The 24,712-nt window shown below is 33.1% G+C and overlaps 1 long non-coding RNA gene across 1 annotated transcript in view; it reads right to left on the bottom strand.

Moving 5' to 3' along the window:
- Positions 1-12,185: 12,185 nt before the first annotated feature.
- LOC130457465 (uncharacterized) overlaps positions 12,186-24,712 on the bottom strand; it is a 30,064-nt gene continuing 17,537 nt past the window's right edge. The window contains exons 2-3 of the long non-coding RNA XR_008916693.1: positions 16,452-16,507; positions 12,186-12,417 (exon numbers count right to left, since the gene is read on the bottom strand). This is a non-coding gene — a long non-coding RNA (uncharacterized LOC130457465). The remainder of the gene's footprint in view (positions 12,418-16,451; positions 16,508-24,712) is intronic.

The raw sequence follows: 24,712 nt of genomic DNA, 5'->3' as shown, positions 1-24,712 counted from the left end.
TTTGAATTTTTGTTTCCATTTTCCCACATCTTTTTCATTATAGGAAAGTGGTAGATTTAAATCATCAGTGGTTGCAAATGTTAAAATTAATTCAGGTCCTTCTAAGGCTTCTTGCTTTGCAGCAGCATCTGCTCGATCATTTCCTCTAGAGACAGGGTCAGTGCCACCTGTATGGGCAGAGCAATGATCTACAGCTAGGGCTTCAGGCAGCTGTAGAGCAGAAAGAACTTCATTAATAATTTCTGCATTAGCTATAGATTTTCCAGCTGAGGTTAAAAATCCTCTTTAGAGCCATAGCATTCCAACTGAATGACAAATTTCAAAAGCATATCTAGAATCTGTATAAATTGTTGCCTTTTTATCCTTGGCAATTATACAAGCTTGCTTCAGAGCTATGAGTTCTGCTCCTTGAGTGCTAATGTTAGAGGGTAGTGAAGGTGACCATTCAGTGGCAAATTCTGAGACTATGGCAGCTCCAGTGTAATGTATGCCATCCCTCATAAAAGAAGAACCATTGGTAAATAAGATCAGATCTGCATTGTCTAAGGGAGTGTCCAATAGATTATCTCGAGGCTTTTCTGCCATGGGCACTAATGTTTCACAATTATGTGTAATGGTTCTCCTGAAGTAGGTAAATCTGGAAGCAAGGTGGCAGGGTTAAGAATAGTACAATGTTTCAAGGTAATGTTTTCGCTATTTAATAAGGTTATTTCATACCTTGTAATTCTTTGATCTGAGAAAGCCTGTGTTCTATGTTTTATCAACAATGCTTCTACCTCATGTGGGCACATAATTGTTAATGGACATCTCAATACTAGATCAACAGTTTTTGTCACTAGTAAGGCTGTAGCAGCTACTCCTCTAAGGCATGGTGGTGCTCCTGCTGCTACTGGGTCCAGTTGAGCAGAATAATAAGCAATTGGGCGCTGAGAAGTCCCAAAGTCTGAGTTAACACACCAGAAGCTACTCCTCTTCGCTCATGCACATACAAAGTAAATGGCTTGTTGTAATTGGGATGCCTAGAGCAGGGACAGACATGATAGCCTTTTTTAGATCTGATAGAGCTGACAAGTGTTCAGGCTCTAATTTGAGGGGTTCAGGAACCGAATCCTTTGTTAATGCTATAAGGGGTTTAGTAATTTCCCCATAGCAAGGAATCCATTGTCTGCAAAACCCTGTTGCTCCTAAAATTGCTCTCAACTGTTTCTTAGTGGTAGGAGCACTTAAATTTTGAATATTCTCAATTCTTTTTGGAGAAATATAATGAGCACCAGCAGTCAGGATGAATCCCAAATATTCTACTTTAGGGAGACACCACTGAACTTTATCCTTCGAGATTTTATGTCCTCTTTTGTGCAATTCCAAAAGAAGGTGTTTGCTGTCTTCTTGACATGTTTCTGTGTCTGTTGAAGCCAAGAGTAGATCATCTACATATTTTATTAATTTACTATTTTTAAATGTTATATTGTCTGTGTCTTGGCTCAAAATTTGCTCCAATAAACTTGGACTTTCCACATAACCCTGTGGTAGCCGATTCCATGAATATTGTGAGCCCTTCCAGGTAAAAGCAAAAATATGCCTGGAGTTCTCATGTATAGGTATGGAAAAAAAAGCTGAACACAAGTCTACTACTGTAAAGTATGTAGCTGTGCTAGGAATAGAGGAAATAATAGTATTTATGTTGGAAACTATGGAGTGTCTCTTTATAACGTGATTGTTCACTGCCCTCAGATCCTGTACGAATTTATAGAGGTGCTTGCCATCGGGCCCTATTTTTGGTTTTTTAACTGGCAGGGTGGGCATGTTGTATTCAAATTTGCAAGAAATCATTATTCCCTCTTCTATTAATGAGTTAATAACTGGTGTAATACCTTCAATTGCCTCATTTGAGAGGGGATACTGAGGAATGGAAGGAGGTGGGCTAGATTTAGTTTTTAACTGCACAGGAACAGCAGATTTAAGTAAGCCTACATCAGAAGAAGATGTGGCCCAAAGAGATTACGGTATACCCTTAGGTATTTTAAAAGTGGGAGGCTCTTTTTCATCCTTGTTCTCCAAGAGAAGTATAGGGAGTAAATTTAAAAATTCCTCTGGTACTTCCAATGATAAAGAACCATCTGGTGAGCAAGTTATTGTGGCTCTGAGTTTTCATAGAAGGTCTCTCCCCAGTAAATTTAAAGGGGAGTCAGGCATTAAAAGAAAGGAATGTTGTACCTCTAGGTGTCCTACAGACACCATTCTAGGGGCAAGTTTTTCAACTCATTGGGGTATTCCTGACACTCCCACTACACTTTGTGAGTCAACAGAATAACAATTTAAATCTGGTACATTCTTCAATACAGACCTGGTAGAGCCAGTATCTAAGAGACAATCATAATAAGTGTTACCCACCTTTAAGATAACATGGGGTTCATTGGTATGGGGAGGGCAGTGGCATTCACAACCATAAGAAGTTACAAATTGATTAATTAAAAAACAAATAAACAAGGAAATACCTACATGAAATTATGGAATATGAAAAGAAAAGAACCAAGAGAACATTATATACAGCAAAAGAAATATTGTTTTAAGAATAACTTCCATATGTCCACCTCCAGAGAGAGAATTCATAAATAGAAACAAGAAAGACATAGGTTAACATGTACATATATCTTTTTTCAAATGATATCTTTTCTGTTAGGGGAAGAAAGAGCTAGAGAGATACCTGGAACTTTTTTTTTTCAAGGAGATATAGGTATTTTAATTTAATTAAAAATATTGATATATTAAACACCTAATATATGCAGAAAGCTATGATAGGTACTTGCAAAATCTGAAGACTAGAAAAAGAATGGCCATTGACCCTCATGACAGTCTTTTTTTTAACATTATTTTATTTGGTCATTTCCAAACATTATTCATTGGAAACAAAAATCATTTTCTTCCCCGCCCCCCCAACCACATCTCCCATGGCCGGTGCATGATTCCACTGGGTATCACACGTGATCTTGATTTGAACCCATTTCCATGTTGTTGGTATTTGCTCTAGAGTGTTCAATTAGAGTCTCTCCTTAGTCATATCCCTTCCACCCCTGTAGTCAAGTAGTTGCATTTCTTCCGTGTTTTTACTCTCACAGTTTATCCTCTGCTTGAGGATAGTGTTTTTCTCCTAGATCCCTGCAGATTGTTCAGGGACATTGCATTGTCTCTAATGGAGAAGTCCATTACCTTCAATTGTACCACAGTGTATCAGTCTCTGTGTATAATGATTTCCTGGTTCTACTCCTTTTTCTCTGCAACACTTCCTGGAGGTTGTTCCAGACTACATGGAATTCCTCCACTTTATAATTCCTTTTAGCACAATAGTATTCAAACATATACCACAATTTGTTCATCCATTCCCCAGTTGAAGGGCATCCCCTCATTTTCCAATTTTTGGCCACCACAAAGAGTGAAGCTATGAATATTCTTGTACAAGTTTTTTTCTTTCATTATTATCTCTTTGGGGTACAAACCCAGCAGTGCTATGGCTGGATCAAAGGGCAGACAGTCTTCAATCACCCTTTGGGCATAGTTCCAAATTGCCCCCCAGAATGGTTGGATCAATTCACAACTCCACCAGCAATGAATTAGTGTCCCTACTTTTCCGCATCCCCTCCAGCATTCATTACTTTCCATAGCTGTCATGTTAGCCAATCTGCTAGGTGTGAGGTGATACCTCAGAGTTGCTTTGATTTGCATCTCTGTGATTATAAGAGATGTAGAGCACTTTTTCATGTGCTTATTAATAGTTTTGATTTCTTTGGCTGAGAACTTCCTGTTCATGTCCCTTGCCTATTTATCAATTGAAGAATGGCTTGATTTTTTGTACAATTGATTTAGTTCTTTGTAAATTTGAATTATTAAACCTTTGTCAAAGGTTTTTATGAAGATTGCTTCCCAATTTGTTGCTTTCCTTCTGAGTTTAGTTACATTGGTTTTGTTTCTACAAAAACTTTTTAATTTGATGTATTCCAAATTATTTATTTTGTTTATTTTGTGACTCTTTCTAAGTATCTAAGTATTCTAAGTATCTTTCTAAGTATTCTAAGTATTTCTAAGTAAGGTTTTAAAATCTTTCCCTTCCCAAAGGTCTGACAGGTATACTATTCTGTGTTCGCCTAAATTTCTTATAGTTTCCTTCTTTATGTTCAAGTCAATAACCCCTTTTGAATTTATCTTGGTGTAGGGTTTGAGGTGTTGATCTAAACCTAATTTTTCCCACACTGTCCTCCAATTTTCCCAGCAGTTTTTATGAAATAGTATATTTTTATCCCAAAAGCTGGGTTCTCTGGGTTTGTTGTATATTGTCTTCTGCTGAGGTCACTTACCCTGAGTCTATTCCACTTATCCTCCTTTCTGTCTCTTAGCCAGTACCAAATTGTTTTGATGACCTCTGCTTTATAATATAGTCTGAGATCTGGGACTGCAAGGCCCCCTTTCTTTATGTTTTTTTTTTCATTTTTTCCCCTGGATATCCTTGATCCTTTGTTCTTCCAAATGAACTTTGTTATGTTTTTTTTTTTTTTTTACTAAGTCAGTAAAAAAAATTTTGGAAGTTCAATGGGTATGACACTAATTAAATAAATGACTTTGGGTTGGATGGTCATTTTTATTATATTGGCTTGTCCTACTCACGAGCAGTTAATGTTTTTCCAATTGTTCAAGTCTAGATTTAGTTGTGTGGAGAGTGTTTTGTAGTTGTGTTCATATAGTTCCTGTGTTTGTTTTGGGAGATAGATTCCTAAGTATTTTATTTTGTCTAAGGTGATTTTGAATGGGATTTCTCTTTCTAGTTCTTGTTGCTGAGCTGTGTTGGAATTATATAGAAATGCTGATGACTTATGTGGGTTTATTTTGTATCCTGCAACTTTGCTAAAGTTGTTGATTATTTCTATTAGCTTTTTGGTTGAATCTCTAGGATTCTTTAAGTAGACCATCATGTCATCCACAAAGAGTGATAACTTAGTCTCCTTGTCTATTTTAATGCCTTCAATTTCTTTTTCTTCTCTAATTGCTATTGCTAGTGTTTCTAGAACAATGTCAAATAATAGAGGTGATAATGGGCATCCTTGTTTCACTCCTGATCTTATTGTGAATGCATCTAGTTTATCCCCATTGCAGATGATATTAGTTGATGGTTTTAGATATATACTGTTTATTATTTTTAGGAACAACCCTTCTATTCCTATGCTTTCTAGTGTTTTTAATAGGAATGGGTGTTGTATTTTGTCAAAGGCTTTTTCTGCGTCTATTGAAATAATCATGTGATTTTTGTTGGTTTGCTTCTTGATATATATGGTCAATTATGTGGATGGTTTTCCTAATATTGAACCAGCCCTGCATCCCTGGTATTAATCCTACTTGATCATGGTGGATGACTCTTTTGTTCACTTGCTGGAGTCTTTTTGCTAGTATCCTATTTAAGATTTTTGCATCTATATTCATTAGGTAGATTGGTCTATAATTTTCTTGCTCTGTTTTTGGCCTGCCTGGCTTTGGGATCAGAACCATATTTGTGTCATAAAAGGAATTTGGAAGAACTCCCTCTTTGCTTATTATGTCACATAGTTTGTATAGTATTGGGGTTAGCTGTTCTTTGAATATTTGATAGAATTCACTGGTGAATCCATCAGGCCCTGGGGATTTTTTCTTAGGAAGTTCTTTGATAGCCTGTTGGATTTCTTTTTCTGATATGGGATTATTTAAGAAATCTATTTCTTCTTCTGTTAGTCTAGGCAATTTATATTTTTGTAAATATTCATCCATATCACCTAGGTTGGTGTATTTATTGCCATATAGTTGGGCAAAGTAGTTTTTAATGATTGGCTTAATTTCCTCTTCATTGGAGGTCAGGTCCCCCTTTTCATTCTTGATGCTGTTAATTTGCCTTTCTTCTTTACTTTTTTAATTAGATTGACCAGTACTTTGTCTATTTTGTCTGTTTTTTCAAAGTACCAGCTTCTAGTCTTGTTTATGATACCTGGAACTTTTAATGGAACAAACTAATTTATTTTAAATAATATGAGGGGAATGAGAAGATTATGGTCCCTGACTGGATCTGACTCTACCTACACTTCACACTGTCCCCTTACTTTTTTTGAATATAAATACCCACAGGAACACACTCATCACAGTTTCTTATTTTTCAACCATATCATTTACTCTCTAATCTTCACTTGGTCCTTGTCAGAAACTTTGACTCCAGTCTTAGAACCATCCAGCTCTAAGAATCATGCAAATGTCACCTCTGATAGATGAACTTTCTGCCTTATTGAGTGCTAATCCAGGCCTAAACTTTCTAGCCTCTTATTTCTCCATCTCCTGTCAAGGCTTGTGTTGTCTTCTCCCATTATAATATATAGATCCTTGAAAGGAGAGGTTACTTTGCTTTCTTGAATTTCTCTTCCCATTATTGAGCTGAGTAGCTGGCAAAAAATAAGCACATAATAATTATTCCATATCTTTGTCAGTTAGGTTCTATCAGCCAGAATGATTTTGAAGTGGTCCTTGAGGGTATATAGTCCTTTAATAAAAAAAAAAAAACTATCTAAAATGGTTTATTTTTTTCAAATAACAAGCATTTTAGTCTTTCCCCCACTACTCTTTCTGAAAATAATAAAGAGAAAAAGAATCACCACAAATATTCAGAAGATAAACATTAATTTATATGTTGTCCACATAATACAATTTATGAAATTACATAGTCTCCATATTTGTATTCTAGTGCAATGCAATGAAAATATTAAGTACTTATTTTTTAATGAGGTTGAATCACTGGGCACTAATTAAGACTTATTTTAATGTCTTAAAATTTATCCACTACATTTTTAGAAATAAGAATGAACATAAAATAAGAGAAGGCTTTATGTCATAATGGATATGCCCATTAAAGTTATTCTTTTTAATATCAGAGTATTTTTCCCCTAAGGAGATCAATTGCTATAGTAATTGCTCCAGATGAAATAACTTGTCAGGAAACAAATACTGACAATAATAATTATAATTCCAATAATACCTTTTCCTTCAGTAAAGTGCTTTCTTACAAATCCATCTGAGAGAGGTAAAGGAAAATAATAAATGTTGGAGTGGATGTGGCAAAATTGGGACACTAATGCATTACTGGTAGAGTTGTGAATTGGTCCAACCATTCTAGAAGACAATTTGGAATTATGACCAAAGGACTTTAAAAGAATGGATACCCTTTGATCCAGTAATACCACTACCAGGTCTGTATCCCAAAGAGATAAAAAAAATTGGAAAGTAATTATTTGTACAAAAAAAATTATAACTGTACTTTTTGTGGTGGCAAAGAATTGGAAACTAAAGAGATGTTCCTCAAATGGGAAGTGACTAAACAAATACTGGAATATGATGGTGATGGAATATTATTATAATATAAGGAATGATGAACAGGATGATTAGAGAAAGAACTGGAAAGATCTATGTGAAGTGATATAGAGTGAAATAAGCAGAACCACTATGCACACTCTCTGTAGTATTACTGAATGATCAAATGTGATAGACTATTACTAGCAGCAATGCAATGATCCAGGACAATTCTGAGGGACTTATGAAAAAGAATGCTATTCACCTCTAGAGAAAGAACTGTTGGAGTAGAAATTCAAAAGAAAATATACGATTTATCACTTGTTTATTTGGGTATGTGATTTGGGGTTTTGGTTTTAAATTTAAATTTTATTATTCTTAAAATGAATAATAAGGAAATATATTTTGAATGATAATAAATGTATAACCCAGTGGAATTACTTGTCAACTCCATGAGTGAGGAGGGAAGAAGGGGGGAAACAACATGAATCACATACTTTTGAAAAACTTATGTATGAATTTGTTATTGGAATAAAATAAATATATTTCTTTTTAAATCCAGCTTAGATAGGTAGGTAAAGTTGTTTTGTGTCCATTTTGCATAGGTACATTGTATATATGTATATAATTATATAATTTTACTAGTATAATGTTGCACAGATAAGTGTTAGAACCAGAGATCCAATAGTCCAGTGCTTTTTTCACTTCTCTGCACTTATAATGCTTAAGCCTTTCTTCCACAGTATCATTGTCCCCTAAAATCCATAGCTTTGTGGGTAGCATGTGAAAATGAAGAATTTGAATGTAGAATATATTAAGTGAATTGTCTCTGGATAAAATATTTGGAACCATTTCTTCTCCTCCATTACAGCTCTACATGCTGTATGAATTCTATCCCATTATGTCTCAGATGTCAAATAAATCGTAGTTGGGAATTTAAGGAAAAATCATTTTGAATGAAATGAATTAAAACATTTCACAAGGGAACTGAAAATGATGAAAGAAATTAATAAAGGTCCCCAAGCTCAAGAACTTTAAGAAATCTTAATCTAATAAGACCTAGTAAGATTTAATAGCAGCCAGTTAATTTGTTTATTGAAATATTTGTACATCTTAATACAGTACAATACAAGTTGACTCACAGCCATTAATGTTAGTGTCCAAGATTAATGTTTAATATGTGAAGAACTATTTATATTGTAATTACTTTCTCTTGGTCCTTCTTACTCCTCACAAAGATATGCTAGAGGATTTCTCTAGGCATGTGGCAATTCTTTTCCAAGCATGTAACCAGATAGTCAGTGTGGAGTTAGGTCTTTGGAACTGGAAACAAGAAGAAAAGACATGAGTTCAAATGTGAACACAAATGTTTATTAACCATTTTATCAGAGGAAATTCACCTAAGCTTTTAGCCAAAGCACCTAATGAAGCACCATAAGTGGAAGCCAGGGTGTGTTTTTCAAGTTCAGTGAGGGAAGTACTGCTTTTAAAAAAACACCAAAAAGTAACCATAATTGTAATTACCAAAGTCCCAGACCTGGGATTCTTCTTGGATCAGCACCATCACTTCTTTTTGATAGAATTGAAGCACAGAAGTTTGATTACTTCCTTAAGACATATTTTAGCTTACATGAAATATTACTTTGGGTAAGGAAAGTCTTTGTGCTAAAGATTTATCATAATTTCTCTAGTTTCTTCTACTTCTTGTTTCTTTGAATATTTATCCAACTTGTAGATCACTTACTCAAGAGCCCTTTGTTCTCCAGTTAAAGATAGCTGATCAAATAATGATTTCCTCAGATTTCTACTCATATTTATTATGAATATCATGCATTTCTAAATACTTTAACCTAATCATTTTTTACATTTTCCAGAAGTTTGTAGTGTCCACTAGTCTCTATTAGCTTGCCTATCAGGTAATTAAATTTTTTAGAGACAATGTCCTGGTTCAGACACTTGAGATCTACCTCAGGGGCTTCATGATGTCACAGGACTATCACCACCTTAGCACTGGAGGATGATGAAAGAATGGAAGAGAATAAGGAAAAGTATGTGCAAAGGGAAAATGAATAAGAGAAAGGCAAAAGGTGAAGAACTCAGGAAGGTGATTAGCTATCCGTGATTCTTTAACAACAATGTTACCTAGCAGGATTCAGATATTATTCAAATTTACAATAATTAATACATATTTTCAATGTGATTTTTCTCCTCAGTTGTTATGAAGGCAAAATGATATGGGGAAAGCCCATAAAACATGGAGTTATAAGAAATGAATCCAAATCTTGTCTCTACCAGTTTCTATTTAACCTTGGGAAATTCCTTTACCTCTCTAAATTTCAGTTTTCTTATTCATAAAATTAGCAGGCTAGACTAGATGGCCACTTTGGTCAAAATATATATTGATGATTTTATGACTAATGGAATATTTGGGGGCAGAGATGGTGGCAGAATATTATGCTTTTATCTAATCAATTAAAGTATTTCAAATGTGAAGAGGCATGTTGAGTTTCCAATAAACTAAGGTTTTAAAATCTGAGGTAAACATTTAACTTATCTGACAATTTTAGGCCTTGAAGTGTTCCATCATATTTACTTTTTTAATTAAAAAATACTTATTCATTACATTAAAATACCCAAGCAACTCCCTTCCTTCCTTCCATTCCCTCATTAGAGAAGGCATCTTTTGACTGCATATAACTATGTCTTTTTTTCTTCAGTCAGTGGACAAAATGGTAATACTCTCTTATCCTTCCTCCATCAGAGGGTAGATTACCATAGGGCAAGATTATATCATATGCAGTACTTTTTGTGGTAACAAGGTATTAGAAACGAAGTAGATCACTATTGATTGGGGAACAGATGGCTAAATAGTTTGTAGGACATAAATATAATTGAAAATTATTACACTGTTGGAATGAATGAAGCATTTATTAATTACATATTTGAAACACACTGTGCTAAATGCTAGAAATACGATATAAAGTAATCACTACTGCCAAGGTACTCATTTTCTAATGGGAAAGAAAATAAATATGGAATGTTTCATCTGCAAATCAGATGGAAAAGTTTTGTCATCTCAAAATTCAGTGACACAAAGGAGATGTTAATGAATTTTCTTTGAAGTAAGTTTTAGTGTCAACATTTCCTGAGCTCATGAACACAATGTCTTAGATTATCCTCAACAGTCTGAGGAGATATGGTTATCAAGATAGTGGTGACAGTTTGTCTTGACTGAAAATATCAGCTCCTGTCATTCCTTTTGCTATTTTGCTACTTCAGTTAGGCTGGCTTTCCTAGCTTGTATATAGCTATTGATAGAGATGATTGATACCTTTTTTACAATTGCTTCTCCAGTTGATGTCTCTAAGGGTTGGCCTGGAAGCAGAAAACATGGTCTTAAGAGTGGGGGAACATTTTACTTCTTAAATAGGCTATTTTATTTACTTGCCTTTGGGTGTCATTTCTTCATTAGTTGTTGGTGATATTTGTAGAGGCTAGGCTGGAAGAAGATCTTGTGATTAGGAGGGGTCATTGTTCTTTTTTTTTTTAGATTATTTATTTAATTAATTAATTTAGATTATTTTTCCATGGTTACATTACTCATGTTCTTTCCCTCCCCTCCTCCCAAATCCCTTCCATAGCCAAAGAACAATTCTACTGTGTTTGTTTTATATGTGTAATTGATCCAGATTTGTTTCCATATTATTAATATTTGCACTATGGTGATCATTTAGAGTCTACATCCCTAATCATATCACCATCGACCCATGTGATCAAGCAGTTGTTTTTCTTCTATGTTTCTACATCCACATTTCTTTCTCTGGATGTGGATAGTGTTCTTTCTCATAAGTCCCTCAGAATTCTCCTGGATCATTGAATTGCTGCTAATAGGGAAGTCTATTATATTCAATTATGTCACAGTGTATCAGTCTCTGTGTATAAGGTTCTCTTGGTTCTGCTCCTTTCACTCTACATCAATTCCTTGAGGTCATTACAGTTCACATGAAATTCCTCCAGTTCATCATTCCTTTTAGCCCAATATTATTCCATCACCAACAAATACCACAATTTATTTAGCCATTTCCCAATCAAAGGGCATCCCATCATTTTCCAATTTTTTACCACCACAAAGAGCACAGCTATGAATATTTTGTACAAATCTTTTTCCTTATCTCTTTGAAAATTGCTTATTTATGTCCCTTGCCTATTTATCATTTATATTGGTGAATGACTTAATTTCTTGCATAATTGATTAAGCTCCTTATAAATTTGAGTAATCAGACCTTTGTCAGATGTTTTTGTTATAAATATGTTCCCCAATTTGTTGCTTCCCTTATAATTTTGGTTGTAATGGTTTTGTTTGTACAAGCCTTTTTAATTTAATATAATCAATATTTTACATTTTGTAATATCCTCTATCTCTTGCTTGGTCTTAAAATCTTTCCTTTCCTATAGATCTGACAGGTAAACTATTCTATGTTCACCTAATTTACTAATAGTTTCCTTCTTTATATTTAAATCATTTACCCATTCTGAATTTATCTTGGTGTATGGTATGAGATGCTGAGATTCTTGATGGCTTCTTTACAGCAGTTGGTTCCCTAGATGGTCTGTGAGAGCTGTGGTAGTGGGACAGCTGTTGTTGCTGATGATGATAACAAAAGTGTACTCTCTTCTATTATTTCTACCCTTGAATGAAAAAATAGACTGAATATTTAAAGACTAGTAGAAATATTGATACCATCTAATGTAATTTAAGTAAACAGATAAGAAAACAGTATACATAATGAGTATAGAAATACTAATGAAAGAATGACTACAAAATAATTAAAAATAAATATTGTAAAATTGTTTATTCGTGTGGTCCCAAAGAAGAGATATGAGAAGACACACTTCTATCCTTATTCATTGGCAGAAGTGAGAGGTCCACAAAGATAGTACATTGCTTAAGTATTTTTTTATGTATTAACTGACTATTGAGTTTTTTCTCTTCTCTCTTTCCCTCATTGCTTAAAAATATTATTTGATAGATGATTTGGTTTTCTGTGATAGAAGATACTGGGAGAAATTCTGGGGATGTAAAAACAAAGGATAGAAATACATTTTAAAATAAATCTATAAATTAAAAGTGTGCTGCACATATGACAACCATAATCTTGTTGATAAATATGTATAGCTAAAATAAAGATTAAGACTAAAGGTCAAACTCATAACAAGAAGAATATTCCAGTCCACTGACTGTTTCTATTTATGACTGGTTCCTAAGTCTTCTTTACTCTTAGTATTGGCCATCATGTACAGTAGCATACTTTTGAATATCTTAATTTTTCCCTTTCATGTTTTTACATGAAATGAATTTTAACTTTTTTTTTGTTTGAAACAAATTCTCATCCTCCTTTTTTCTCTTCCCACCACTCTCCTTAAAACAGTGAGCAATCTCATATAGATTTTACATGTGTAATAGAATAGAATATCTTTCCATATTAGTCATTTTGTGAAAGAGGACTCAAACCAACAAAAGAAAAATGAAGACATAAAGTTAAATATAGTATGCCTTTGTCTGTATTTAAACTCCACCAGTTCTTTTTCTGGAGGTGGTAGCATTTTTTACAATGAGTCCTTGAGGATTTTCTTGGATCATAGTATTACTAGGAATAGCTAAGTCACTCATAAATGTTCATCATATAATAGTGCTCTTACTATGTACATTGTTTTCCTGGTTTTGCTCACTTCACTTTGCATCAATTCATGTAGATATTTCCAGATTTTTCTTTAAATCATGCATCTGATTATTTCTTATAACACAGTAGTATTCTGTGAAAGTCATATACCATAGATAATACCAACATATCATATGGTTATTGTAAGGACCAACTAAAAAGGAGGTTTGTCTAGAACTCATAAGAGTAGAAAGGCTTATTTAAATGTCAGTTAATACTATTATGGCTTATGACATACAGACTGCATAATCTTCATTCAATCCCACAGTATGAAAAACACTTTGACTTGCTTAGGGTCACACAACAAGTAAGTATCTGAGGTCAGATTTGAACCCAGGACCTCCAATTTCTAGGCCTGGCTCTCAGCTACCCAGCTGCCCCCTGAGGAACACTTTTAAGGAGAAGGAAATTTAGAGGTCATATTATTTCCTCCACATCAACTCTATATTTTAATACCTATTCTGTGCAGATATATTTGGGAAACTGTTGGTATTATCTTCTTTTCATAGTTGAAGAAACTCACATAGTCAGATTTGCCTCTAGTGTAAAAATGCTATCTGTCCGTCAGAGCAATGATGTTCACAAAGTATTCTACAGTTAAGCCACTTTCTAGATATTGTCTCATTTGACCTTCAAAGTAACCACCCAAATAAGGTAAATGCTTTAAAATCCATTTCATTGCTAGGGAGAGAAATTGGGGAGAAAAATCCCTTTGCTTAAAAAAAAAATGTTTTTTTATAAATAAGAAAAGGAAGAGCTTATGAACATTAAGTAGGTAATAGAGACCCTACCTGAATTTCAGGAGAGCTTGGGCTCAAACTCTCCATTTGATCCATATTAGCTATATGATCCTAGCTACATCATTTATAGAACATTATGCTGATCTGATTTGATAAAGGGCATCAATGAAGTGCAACTAGTTGGCCATTGGGCTAGCACTCTGGGCCTGCTGTCAGAAAAGCCCAAGTTTATATCCAGTTTCAGTAATCCATGAAGGTGGCCTCTTGGCCAAATCACATAAACTTTGTTTGCCTTACACTTGAGAATTTTAATTTCCAGGCTTGTATTAAACATAATATTAGGTAACGTTTTTAATGTACTATGTAAATTATTATTATTGTTATGTTATTATTAATGAAGATAACAAGTCAGATCCAATATCTGTGTGTCAATGTACATTTATTCATATACTCATTTGAATATACTTATATAAATATATCTGTCTATCCAATTGCCCCCAAAATCTTATTGCATTTTTAAGCTTTAATAGATTAGTAGCTCTAAGATGTGTCATTGATTTTGGAATGGGAAATTTTTTTTAAATTAAAAGTACATTTTTTCCTTTTTGGTCAAAATAAATTTTTTTAAAGAGAGCTATTAAGAATGATTTACTGAATTAACTGAAAATAGATTTTCAAATATCAGAACTAGAGGGACTGAATATATTATTTAGTTCAACATACTCATTTTACATTTGAATTCTAGGTCAACCTTCTCAGTCTTGATTCAAGAAATATTTTTTTAAATGCCTTCAGTGTATATTGGTGAGATTAAGACAAAATTTAAAAGTAGCCTCTGCCCTCAAGTAGTTTATATTCTATTTTTGTAGATAACAATTCATAGATAAATAAGTAAAATATTATTTAAGGGAAAGGGTACCAACTACCCAGGGTATCAAGAAAGTCTTCCCATGGGAAGTAGTTCAGAAATTGAGCCTTGAAGGAGGGAGGATTCTCTTAGGTAGATATGAGGGAGGTAACATAAGAGACAACTAATTCAAAGGCATGGAAATTGGAAATGGAGTGCTCTGTTTCAGAAATAGTTGAAAATGGAGAAACTGATTAATAGAAATTTGCTTAGGTAATAATGTGTACACTGTGCAGCTAGGGGAATAACTTGAGATAATCTGAAGAAGAGTCCTTAACACAGTAGTTTAGACCACATCATTTCAGGGAGATGTGGGATGCTGGTCAATATTAAGAAATGAAAAGTTTCTAGGAAGCATCCATGTATGATAATCATGGTTCTTTTTTCACATTACCTAGCTTGACACATAAAAGGATCATTGTGGTTGCCACATAGCTGTGTTTCATATGTTATTTGTATACAGTATTCCATAAAGTTATTATCAAACATCTGTGCCTATTTAACATCTGCTAGAGACCTGCTCTGTGGCCTCCACATTGCTAGGAGGTTAAACCAAGTCAAAATCTATTAGAGATGTTGTAAACCAAGTGAAATTATCATTATTTTTATTTTATATCACTTTTTTAATTTTATATCCTATTTTAGGGGTGTATGGGGTGCTCAGGGAGGAGTGATATCTTTGGTATGGAGGGCTTGTCATGCCCTTCTAGGGCAGCTCTCCAGGCTCTGACCCTTGCCTGACACCCAGCTCTCACTTGTGGCTCCCAGTAGCTGCTAGCATGTGGCAGCGGCCACACCCTGGGCAATGGCTTCGACAGGCCACAAAACCTTGTGAGGGTAGCCATTGGGTCGTCGACCCCTGGTTAACCAGGGCTTTGCTCACCCAGCATGTGAAGACTGCTTCAGCTGAACAGACAGAAGAAACCAACAAGAAGGTTCAAAGGCTGAGATGGCAATGCAACAAAGCACTGTGGAGTGCTTAGGGCGTGTTGGAGCACAAAAGACAACATGGCCATCCAATGCAGCTGAGGAAGTCTCCAGGTGTAACGATTTTTCGTGCCAATGGACCCAGGCTTCCAATGCTGAGAGAGTTGGACTGTCTCTGTGCATCGACTTTTCCACTTAAATCTTCATGCACAGGTGTCTTTGTGCACAAAAATGCACAAAGACAGTCGTCATCCTTGGTTACCGAGAGACTACCACCACCACATATACCATAACTTGTTCAACCATTCACCAATTGGTGGACATCCCTTCAGTTTTTAATTCTTTGGCAACACAAAAAGAGATGCTATAAGTATTTTTGTACTGAGGTCCTTTTCCCCTTTTAAAATAAATCTTTAAGTGATAAAGACTTGGTGGTTTTGCTGGAACTATTATTATGAACTTCTAAAACATTCTGCCCTTAATTCCAAATCATTTTCCAGAATGGTTGGATGAGTTCTCAATTCTAGCAGCAGTGCATTAGAGTCCAGATTTTGCCACATCCCCTTCAGTGTTTATTATTTTCTTTTTCTATTTTATTTATTTATTATCAAATGATACCTTGAAGTTTTTTTAATTTTGCATTTCTCTAATTAAGAGTGATATAGACTGTTTTCACATGATTATATATAGCTTTGGAAAGCTGCCTATTCATATCTTTTGACAGTTTATCAATTGGGGAATGATTTAGTTTCTTATAAATTTAATTCAATTTTCTATATATTTGAGAAATAAGACCTTTATCAGAGATACCTGCTGAAAAAAATTCCCAGCTTTCTTCTTTTCTGCTATTCTCAGTTGCATTCATTCTGTTTGTGAAAAATATTTTTACTTTAATATTATCAAAGTTATCTATTTTACGTCTTATAATGCTTTCTATCTCTTATCTAGACATAAATTATTCCCTTATCCATAAATTTGACAGGTAGAATATTCTATGCTCCTGTAATTTGCTAATGGTGGTACTCTTTATGTCTAAATAATGTATCCATTTTAACCTTATTTGGGTATGTACAATAATTAAAATATTATATTTTATAAGATTTATTAATGATCTTTCGAAATAAAGGAATAAAAAGGCAACAAAACAAACCATGTACCCACGGCTAATCTACCTGTTCAAAAACAACCATGTTCCACCACAGTTGCCAACAGAAAGCAAAGAGAATGAGTCATGGAACCTTACCCAATGTATTCCTGTGTCTAATTGAACATGAAATGACAGGAAGTCAGCGGGATCCCAGGAAATGTAGTTTTTAGGGTAACAGATTTCCAATTACACAGGTGAAGGGTGTGAGATTTTAGTTTACACCCAGTCTTTGCCATACCTTTTTTAGCAGATTGATTTCTTGTCCCCCAAATTAAGATCTTCGTTTATCAAACAGTAAATAACTATGGTCATCTGCTACTGTACATGGTGTAGTTATTCTATTCCATTAATCTAACAAAATGTTTCTTAACCAGTGAAAGATTGTTTACAAAGTTAGATCCTTGTAATACTTCTGTGCCACCTCCTTTAACATTTTATTCATTGATCCTCTTGATATTATTGACCTTTTGTTCTTCCAGCTGAATTGTGTTGGGTTTTTTCTAGGTCTGTAAAATATTTTATGTGCAATTTTCTTGGTATGAAATTGAATAAGTATATTAATTTAGGTAGTATTATCATGTTTATTATACTGACTTGACCAGCCAATAGGCAACTCATATTTTTTCCAATTGTTTAGATCTGGCTTTATTTTTGGGAAAAGTGTTTTGTTATTGTATTCATATAAATTCCTGAGTTTGTCTTGACAGATAAAAACCCAATTATTTTATATTGTTTAAAGTTAATTTAAATATAATTTCCTTTTGTATCTCTTGTCTCTGGGCTTTTTTAGTAATATAAAATACTGTTGATTTATGATTTATGTGGATTTATTTTATATCCTGCATGATTGCTAAAGTTATTAATTATTTCAACTAGTTTCTAGTTTAATCTCTAGGATTCTCTAAATATGTAATCACATAATCTACAAAAGTGATCATTTTATATTTTCATTGCCTATTCTAATTCTTTTAATACTAATTTTCTTCTTATTGGTATAGCTAAATTTCTAGTAAAATACAGAATAATATGGGTGTTGATGGGCATTCTTGCTTCTCTGATTTATTTGGAAAGGCATCTAATTTATCTCCATTGCAGATAATGTTTGATAATGATTTTAGATATATACTATTTATCATTTTAAGGAAAGCTCCATTAATTTCTATGCTTTCTGGTGTTAGCAATAGATATTGTCTTTTTTTCAAAAGCATGTTCTGCATCTATTGAGATAATTATATGATTTCTGTTATTGATGGAGCCAATTATGATCATGGTTTTCCTAATATTGAACCAGCCCTACATTCCTGTCTTGAATAGCACCTGGTAATAATGGATAATCTTTGTGATATATTGCTGTGATATCCTTACTAGTATTTTATTTAAAATGTTTGCATCAATATTTAATAGTAAGATTGGCTTATAGTGTTCTTTCCCTTTTTCACACTTCTTGGTTTAGGTATTGGTACAATATTTTTGTTATTAAAGGAGTTTGGTGGATGACTTCTTTGGCTACTTTCCCAAATATTTTGCATAATATTGGGATTAATTGTTCTACAAATGTTTGGTAGAATTCATTTGTTAATCCACCTAGCACTAGAATTTTTTCTTAGGGTTTGATGATGATGTGCTCAATTTCCCTTTCTGAATGGGATTATTTAAGAATACTATTTCCTCTCTGTTAATCTAGGCAATTTATATATTTTTAAAATATCTATCTCACATTGTCATATTTTGGCATATAATTGAGCAAAATTGCTCTTAATAATTCCTTTAATTTCCTCTTCATTGATAGTGCATTCACTGTTTTCAGATTTTATGCTGTTAATTTAAATTTGTTCTTTCCTTTTTTAAAAAAGAATAACATTTTATATATTTCATTGTTTTCCCCATAAAACCATCTTCTATTTTATTCATGAATTCAATTGCTTTATTTCTTTTTATTTTGTTAATCTCACCTTTTATTTCCAGGATTTCCATGTTGGTGTTTAATTGAAGATTTTAAATTTTATTTTCTTTTCCTTAGTTATTTTTAGTTGTATGCCCACTTCATTAATCTGTTTTTCTCTATTTTTAATGTAAGCAATTAAAGATATAAATTTTCTCCAAAGCATTGCTTTAGTTGTATTTCATATATATATATATGTATATATATATATATATATCATTTATAATCTTACTATTGTCATTTTTCTTAATAAAATTATTGTTTGTTTCTATGTTCTTTGACTCACTTATTCTTAAGAATTTGACTAATGAGTTGCCAATTAAATCTTAATCTCTCTTTCCATGGACCTTTATTGATATCATTTTTATTGCATTTTCTATTTTTAAATGAATGTATTTAATATTCCTGCCTTTCTATATTTTATTTTGAGTTTTTATTCCCTAATACATGATCAGTTTTTGCATAGGTACCATGCATTGCTAAAAAAAAAGGCATATTCTTTTCTCTTCCCATTTACCTTTCTCCAATGGTCAATCATAGAAAACTTTTTTTTTAATTCTATTCACCTCTTTAACTTCTTTATTCTTGTTTTTTAGTTAGATTTATCTATTTCACAGAGTAGAAAGTTGAGGTGCCCCACTACTATAGGTTTACTATCTATTTCCTCCTACAATTAATTTAAATTCTCCTTTTAAAAGTTGACTGCTGTACCACTTGGTACATATATGTGTAGTATTGTTTTACTTCATTGGCTTTGGAAACTTTTAGCAAAATATAATTTCCTTCCTTATCTTTTAAAATTAGATCGATTTAGCTTTGTCTGAGATCATGTTTGCTCTCCCTGATTTTTTTTACATTAGCTGAAGAATATAGATTTTACTTTTGCCATTTACCTTGATTCTGTTGTCTCACTGTGCTTAAATGTTTCTTGTAAACAACCTATTGTAGAGTTCTGAATTTGAATCCATTCTGCTACCCAGTACCATTTTATGAGTGAGATTATCCCAATCATATTTAGAATTAGATAATTAACTGTGAATTTTCCTGCACCCTACATTCTGAATCTTTGCTTATTTTTCTCTCTTTCTTTTACCTTATCCCTCTTCACAAGTATTACCTATCTTCACTTCCTATGTAATAGTCCTTTAGAGCTTCTTTTAGGTGATATAATTAAATCTATTTTATTTTCCCTTCCCCCTTCTCTTGGTGTTGCATTTTTTCCTTTTCCTTATTTTTTTTATCTTCCTCTTGTAAGTAATTCACACCCCCACTCTCTATGTATATTCTTCCAAATTTCAATAATATCGGTAAAGTTAATAAGAGTTACAAGTATTGTTTTCTTACATAAGATTACAGAGAACTTAACAATTTAATTTTATTGAATCCTTTCATTTTTTCTTTCATTTTTACCTTCTTATGTCTCTCTTGAGTTTCTGTTTGTCAAATTTTGTATGAAACTCTGGTCTTTTCATTAGGAATTGCTTAAAGTTCTTAATTTCAGTAAGTGCCCATTTTTCCCCTTTTAGTATTATACTGAGTTTTGCTGAGTAGGTAATTTTAAGTTGTAATTCTAATTCTTTTGCATCCTGTAATTTCATATTCCAAACCCTGTATTCATTTAAAGTGGAAGCTGCTAAATCCTGTGTAATCCTGATTGTAGCTCCATGAAATATCAATTATTTCTTTCTGACTGCTTGAAGTATTTTTGTTTTCCTTTTGTCTGGGATTTCTGAAATTTGGCTATTAAATTTCTTGAAATTCTCAAATTGAAATCTTGAAAAACATGATCAATGGATTCTTTCCATTTCTTTCTTGTCCTCTGATTCTAGGATTTCTGTACAGTTTTCCTTGATAATTTTTTTAGTATGATGTCCATGTCCCTTTTTTGCTCTTGGTTTCAGGAAACTCAATAATTCTTAAATTATTTCTCTAAATTTATTTTCCAAGTCAATTTTTTTTCCAATGAGAAATTTCATATTTTCTACTTTTTTATTCCTTTGCTTTTGTTTGATTATTTCTTGAAGCCTTGTGGAGTCATTAAATCCTACTAGTCTAATTCTAGTTTTTAGACAATTATTTTATTTGGTAAGCTTATATATCTCCTTTTCCATTAGGCAATTCTGCTTTTTAAGATTTGTTTTCTTCATTGACTTTTTGTAACTCCTTTTCCATTTGGTCAATTCTACTTTTTCAGTTGGTTTCCTTGAAAAAATTTTAGATATATTTTCCCATTTTTTATGCTTCCATTTATCTGTTGATTCTTTTTTATGCTTTTCCTGCATTACTGTTATTTTCCCTCAATTTTTCTTCTAAGTCTCTTTTTTATTTTTTGAAGTCCTTTTTGAGTTATTAAATGTTTGGGTGCCTGAGATCAATTTTCTGATTTTTAATGATGCTCCATATGTAGCTATCTTTTCCATAATGTCTTCTTCTTGAACCTCTCTGTCATGATAGTAACATTTTTGTTACTTTTTATGCTTATTTTGTGATTTTTTTCATTTCTTGTGCTGAGGCTTGGGGTTTTGTTTCTGGTGTGCACCACACCATAGCCTTTAACTATTGATTTTCATTTGTAGGTGGTCTCCCTGCTGGCTTGCATTGATGGGAAACCTATAACAGAATTAAGTTTTTTTCCTTTCCCTATTATGTGTGAGTACAATTTTTAACAATTAATTTATGAAAAATTTCAATTAATGTTCTATTTTTCTCTCTCATTTCTTCCCTTTCCCCATGATGACAGGTAAGATGACATAGGTTATACCTGTGTTTTTTTACCATATATATTTCCATGTTAATCATATTATAATATTTAAAATAGAATATTGACAAAGATAATCTACCATTCTGCAATACATAGATGTTAAAACACTAATATTAGGGGACAAATAATTAAATTTTCTAATTGTATGAGAGGAGTGAGAAAATGGTGTATCCTCTTTATGAAATAACCTGATTTGAAGGAAAAATAGTTTGTTGAAAATCTTCATCTCTGAATTCACAAAATTAAATAGATAATGTTTTGCATGTGGGCACATAATAAATTCCACTTGAACCAAAACACTAAATTTAATAAATTCATAACAAAGCCATGTCTTCCTTTGCACTTCAACAGTTAAGGATGATTCATTTCCTTAAATAATATATGACTTTGCCCTAGTTAGTTTTCCTCATCCCTATCTATAAATAATTGGCATTTTCAAGCCCATAATCCCCAATGAAAAAAAACACCTTCACAATTCAGCAAATATTCTGGGTGCCCAGAGAGATGATGTTTCTGGAAATAACAGTTTGAACTGGGTCCTCTGATGCTCACCAATTTCAAGGTGAAAATGAACTTATAATGTGGAAGAAAAACTCAACCTCATTACTTTAATTTTATTCATATATCCAAGATAAATCCATGATGAAAGAGAAAACACTGCCCTAGCATAATAAAACCCCCAAAATGTGATGAAAAGTGTTCCCTAAATACAGAAGTGATTTTAAGCAACTGTCAAAGCATTCTTATAGTTCAGACACATCATGTGATGCTGAAGGGAATTTAAGAGAGACAAACTAGTCCCATTTTATTTGTTTTGGCTAGAAGCCAAAAGTTATTTTCAATTTTTAAAAAGTAAATGTTTGTTTCGCTTCAGTTTTTCATAGATTAGATGAGAAGTAATTGCTTAATGCAATACTGAGTCTTAGTTTTTCAAGAGTTAAATAAAAGATCACAGAAAGGAGCAAAGAACATGCTTTATACAGGGCAGAAGCATTGTGTTGTCAGCAGATTAGGTTGTTATTATTCTTGTAAATAATGCTTGTGACGGAGGTATGTAATTGTATTTTTTAAAAATTGGTAGCTGTTCCTTTTAAAAAAATTGATATAATTTCTTAATACTTCTCCCAAAATATCCCTAGCTAGCTATAAAAGAAAGTTAAGAAAATAATGCAGAAAGCATATTTGATAAAGCATAGCTAATCCTTTATCCAAAATTCTAATACTTCTCTGAACAAATTTTTAGTATTGTCTTGTTTTCCCCATTATCAGCCCTCTGAAGTCAAGATTAGGCATCAGAGTCATCCTTATTTTCCTTGTATAATTTCTATTTGCACCAAAACTATTGAAAGATATTCTCTATAAATCAGGTTTGCATCAACTTGTTTGCAAATATTGTTTTCTGTTTCTAACAAATTTTGTATGTAAGACTGTAATGGTCTTCATTAATTAAAGAAATAAATGATTAGACACTTTGCAGATGGGATTTCTGACCATTAAGTATCACATTTCCATTAAAAAAACTGAAAGCAGATACTTCCAAATAATGTTAGTGCATAATGCATAATTCACAGACACCTCCATTAAATATAAATATTCTGTTACCCAATTTCAATGTTCAGTTTCCCCAAGTGTGTTTATTTTCATAATTAATTTGACTCACCCCAGTACATTTATAGTGTGGCTTGTTGGGAATTAGAGACACAAATTTTTTCTCTGATAGTGTAAGTCCTGGGAAATCACATGAGTTTAACTACCTCAACCCTGCCCTGGGAAGAATGCATTGGGAAGATTGTACTCTCTGGGCTGCCCAACATGCCAAGAACAGAACAACCTTCTATGTGATGTCAGTAAGAGGCTGTTAAAAGGTGCTACAGTGCCCCAGCTGGGTTAGGGGATGAGTTACAAAGCGATTAACATAGGCTTGAGAAACATATGCTTGACAAGTCTTTATGTGACAGGTGCTATAAAGAGACACCTTAGAGTCTTTCTCTGAGGGCTTTTCATTCAGACTCTACAAATCCTTAAGAACTGACCGTGCCAAGAAAAGACCTTTGTAGGATGTTATCATTTATCTTTCTAACACCCCATACATATTATTTGTCATCAATGTAGCTCTTAATGAAGAGTGGCATCTAAGAAAGGCTTGTGTGCAATTTTAACTTGCTATGGTAAGAACAAAACAGAAAAAAGTAGCCTTTTCAAGTCTTTATTACTCATGGTTATGATATACTCTTGGCTAAAAGAGATATAATTGGTAAATAAGAAGGCATCCCGAATCTTGCAGTCACAGACAGCTGGCTACCATAAGAAGAAATCAGCCATCAGAATGAAAGTCATTGTAATTGTGTGTCCCTGAAATTACAAAAATGACTAAATCCTCCAGTTCCTTAAGCCTTTACCTACTGAGATATAATGCTCCATAGGCTCACATGACTTTTTTTTTTGGTGGGGGGGCTCCTTGTACAGTTATTAATATTTTCAGTATATATGCATATTAATATAAAGTATATATAACATTCAATGTCAGAATTTTTAATTCTAATTCTAATTCAAACCTATGTGGCATTATTCAAATTACTTAATCATTCTGGGCCTCAGACAGCTCTCTAGGACAAAGTTTTCATCCCTCACTCTCACTCACTCCAAATAAACAATCAATTATTGACTCTTGTCTGTTTTACCTTTCAAATAGCCTTCATATTTGTCACCCTCTTCCTACTTACATGGCTATACTACAGTTCAAAATTACATCACCTCTCACTTCGATTATTCTAGTAGCTCCCTAATTGTTCTCCTGTCTCAAGCCTCTCCCTTCTCCAGTTCATGCCTGACTCATCTAGCAAAGTCCTTTTTCCTAAAGCATGGGGCTAACTATGTGCAGATGTACTCAATAAAAGCTAGTGATTCCTTATTGCCACTGGGATCAAATACAATAACTTTTTCTGTTTGGCTTTTAAAGCCCTTCACAACTTTCTTCCAATCTACCTTTCATCCTTTATTGTACATTATGCCTTTTTCATAATCTACAGTCCAGCCAAATTAAGCTTTTTACTTTAACACTCCATTTCCTGAATCCACAACTTTGCACAAGTTGTCCATCATGCTTGAAATTAATTTCTTCCTCAATTTCAATTCAAGTTTCTTTTTACTATCTACTTACTTCATAGGTATTTTGTATGTACTTTAATAGACTTGTAAGTCAATTATTTTTCCTCCAACAG

Source organism: Monodelphis domestica, chromosome 2 (genome assembly GCF_027887165.1).
Source record: "Monodelphis domestica isolate mMonDom1 chromosome 2, mMonDom1.pri, whole genome shotgun sequence".
Lineage (NCBI taxonomy): Eukaryota > Metazoa > Chordata > Mammalia > Didelphimorphia > Didelphidae > Monodelphis > Monodelphis domestica.
Note: the sequence above shows the minus strand (reverse complement) of the source record. Positions and strands in the feature narration are given on the sequence as shown.